General features: G+C 46.7%; 1 pseudogene; it reads left to right on the top strand.

The window, feature by feature from the left end:
* Positions 1 to 1,872: 1,872 nt before the first annotated feature.
* LOC118008206 lies at positions 1,873 to 2,742 on the top strand (annotated as a pseudogene).
* Positions 2,743 to 3,526: the final 784 nt, after the last annotated feature.

Genomic DNA, 3,526 nt, shown 5'->3' with positions numbered 1-3,526 from the left:
ATCTGGAAAAAACCATAACCCTGCATCAGTCCAACTGTCTTTAACTGGCTGGCCTCCTGCTCTAACCTCTCCCTTCCCCAATCACAGTTGAAGAGGTACTTTTCCTTGAGTAGGAGGCAAATCCCATTTCTTACTCCTCTTCAGGTAAATGATCCTATCTCCTGTATCTTCAATCTAGTCTACTGGCTTCCTTGTACCTTCTCATCAGCATTTAAACATGCTCCATTTCTCCCACTATAGAACAAAATGCGAAACAAGAGAACGAAACACATGTTCCCACCACCCTGCATCTCTACTGAGCTACCAACGTAGAACAGCAATGCTTCTAGGTTCCAGATTTGCAGAATTTAGAAAGAGCAGTTTGCACAAAGTTGTCTTCATTAGCATCAGCTCCTCAGTTAACTGTGGACTGTGTTTTGCTTCTCCCTTACCACTGACATTGCCCTAGCAAAATCATCTGTGCCTTTTGGTGGCAGTAATCAAGGGTAGAAAAATACAGAAAAAAAATTTGTCTCCTCCACAGGGTATAGAATAATACCTGACACAGAACAGAGCTCAGTAAATGCTTCTGGGAAGAAGGAAAAAAGATGTACAAAGAATTAGGCTCATGATGACAAAAGAGTTATAATATTTCTGTCTCAAGCTCAAGCTGGTACAAATTCATATGCAATTCAGTAAGAAAAACCTCTCCTTAGAAAGAATGGAGAAACTTGGGCTGACATTGATGAAGTAGCAACAAATGATGTCACTTAATTTTTAAATTTTATTTTCATTAAATATTCATGAGTATATTGCTAATTCATTTCAGAAACAAAACTATAGACTGGCTTATCAAGTGTTAAAAAGAGCAAAAGGCCTAAAATGGAGCCACTTTCCCTAAGCCCCACCAAGACTTAATACCTAACCTAATTGCAGTATCAGCCTCTCCCAAGAGTGAAATTTCAAACCAATCAGTCTGGAATTTCCTGATCAGCACTAGTGAAGTAATCAGCAAGGTAAGACCCCCATGCCTTTCCCCCTTAAGGGAAGGTGTCCTTGCCCAAAACAAGTCTTTCTTTTCTGTTGCTAATAATCTCTTCTCCTTCTCCCACCCTGTATCTGTCTATGAAATCCTTCCATTTTGTACAGCTCCTTGGAATTCCTTTCTACTTGCTAGATGGGATGCTGCCCGATTCATGAGTCGTGGAGTAAAGCCAATTAGATTTTCAAATTACTCAGTTGCATTTTGTTTTTTGAACACAAGTTTAATGCATTAAGGTACTAGCCCAGGAAAATCTGTGAACCACAGCTTGAGAAACACTCCTCGAGGGCTCTAAAATGTATGTAGAGGGCATGCCCATCCGTTTTCTCCAGTTGTTCCTTACTATCATTTGTATCTTAGCTCCACCCCAGATTTGTTTGCATCCTTTTCATTTAACTGATATTCATAGCGGCTTTTGATTTTTAAGTTGAGGAGGGAGACATTCTCCTTGATGTCTGGGAGTATACAGAGAGGTAGAGGATCAATGGCTAGTTTCCCATCAATGCAGTGGATACTTGGGACTCAGATCCCCTGTGCAGGCACCATCTTCAGCTACTTGGAGTTAGGCTGCTGGAAGCTCGCAGTTGCTTCTTCTCATTGGAAGTTGCCCTGGGTTATACCCGCTCCTGGGGGCTGAGTAACTGGCTAATTAGGGATACAAAAACTGGGCAGCCTCGCCTGAATTCGGGACAACTCTGAAAGGGCCACCCCGACTCCGGAGCCCTCATAGAATCACCCGAGGCCCCATATGCAACCACACTGCAGGTTGGCATCTTCCACTGCTCAACTCTACCTCCCTCACCTCCTCACAGGCCTATCACCTGTCAAAGACAGAATGTAAGGCTCCTTCAATGGAGGCATGGGGGTGCGTTGGAAAGGCAGGGTGCGGGGAGGGGGCAGCACCGCAGTGCGCAGGCGCAGCCGCGTGGGTGGGTCAGCTTCAGCCGCCTGAGAGATCTCAAAAACTCCTGGGCGTGGTCTCTTCCTGTCTCAAAGTGGGTAACGGGAAGCGCTTGACCTATACCTCTCTACGTCAGGTTCCTGCACAGCCAGCTGTGCGACCTGGGGGACTCCCATTGATGCCCAGGAGAGTTTGGAAGTTGCAATCCAGTGCCTGGAGACTCCCTCTTGGGCTGACGGTGTATGGCAGGGGCCTCGCACTCCCTCGGACTCTTCCGGAGATATTTGAAGCTTCCGCCACCGGCAAGGAGATGCTGCAGGACGTGAAGAGCCCCGGAACAAACTCCGCCTTCAGAGGAGCGCTAGGCTGAGACACAGTGCCCCCAAACCGAAGGAAACGTAGAAAACGTTGAGGCTGCCGTGCACTTCTACGGGAAAGCCGTTGAGCTGAACCCGGCCAGTGCCATCTGTTTCTGTAACAGAGCCATGGACTCCAGCAAACTCAGGAGCTACGCGGGGGGCGGGGCAGGACAGTGAGTGGGCCGACTGCGTAGACCCGTTACACAGCCAAGGTGCGGCGGAGTGGGCCTAGCGCTCTCCAGTTCAAAGGAGCACAGCCGAGCCCCTACGACAGGTAGGCTTTGGAGCTGGATCCCCACAATGGACCCTACAAGTTGAACTTCAAGATGGCAGAGCTGAAGCTTAGAGCGAGCCCCATGGGAGGTGTCAGCGGCTTTGACACCACCAGCCTGCTGAACAACCCAGGCTTCATGAGCATGGCACCAAACCTGATGAACAGCCCCCAAGTTCAACAGCTGTAAGTGACAACCATTCTCTGAGTCTTCCTGTGGTTAAATTTCTTTTTTTTTTTTTCCTATTGTGGCAAAATGCACGTAACATAAACCTTAACCATTTTAACTATTTTAAGGTTTACAACTCAGTGCTATTAAGTGCATTCCTTGTGCAACCATCACCACCATCTAATTCCAGAACATTCCATCACACCAAAAAGAAGCACTGTCCCCATTATAGTCACTTTCCAGCCCCCTCCCCAAGTCCCTGGCAACCACTAACCTCTCTTTCTGTCTCTGTGGATTTGGTTGTTGGGGACATTTCACATAAATGGAATCACACACTTAAAAAAAAAAAGAAAATACACATGGCAGTTAAGAAGATGCCTTTATTCTGGCTATTACAATAGGTAGAATATTCATTAATGAGAAACAAAGAAAAAGAAAGGACTGGAGTTTTATAAAGGCAGGAGACAAGGGAATCATTTGCTTTATATGGGAGTATTATAGAGGCTGAGAGGAAGTGTAGAGATGGCTTTATCTGGGTATATGCAAATAGGCCAGGCTGAGGTGGTCCTTTGCAGTTAGCCATTTTCAGAGCAAAAAAAGAGTGGTGGTGGTAGTGGTCAGGTTCCTAACTGCCATTGCCTTCTGGGAACCCAGGGCTCAGGTAAAGCTCAACACTGTCACTTTCAGGAGCTTTCCCCAGTCAGCCTCCAGTAAGCAACTCTCCATCTCAGAATCTGTTTCCGGAGAACCACTCAAAGACAGTCTGCCATCTGGCCCTTTGGATGGGTTTGAGCTCCTCTGGTTA

Source organism: Mirounga leonina, unplaced genomic scaffold, assembly GCF_011800145.1.
Source record: "Mirounga leonina isolate KUSES-001 unplaced genomic scaffold, KU_Mleo_1.0 Mir_101608, whole genome shotgun sequence".
NCBI lineage: Eukaryota > Metazoa > Chordata > Mammalia > Carnivora > Phocidae > Mirounga > Mirounga leonina.
This window is presented reverse-complemented; position numbering and strand designations above follow the sequence as displayed.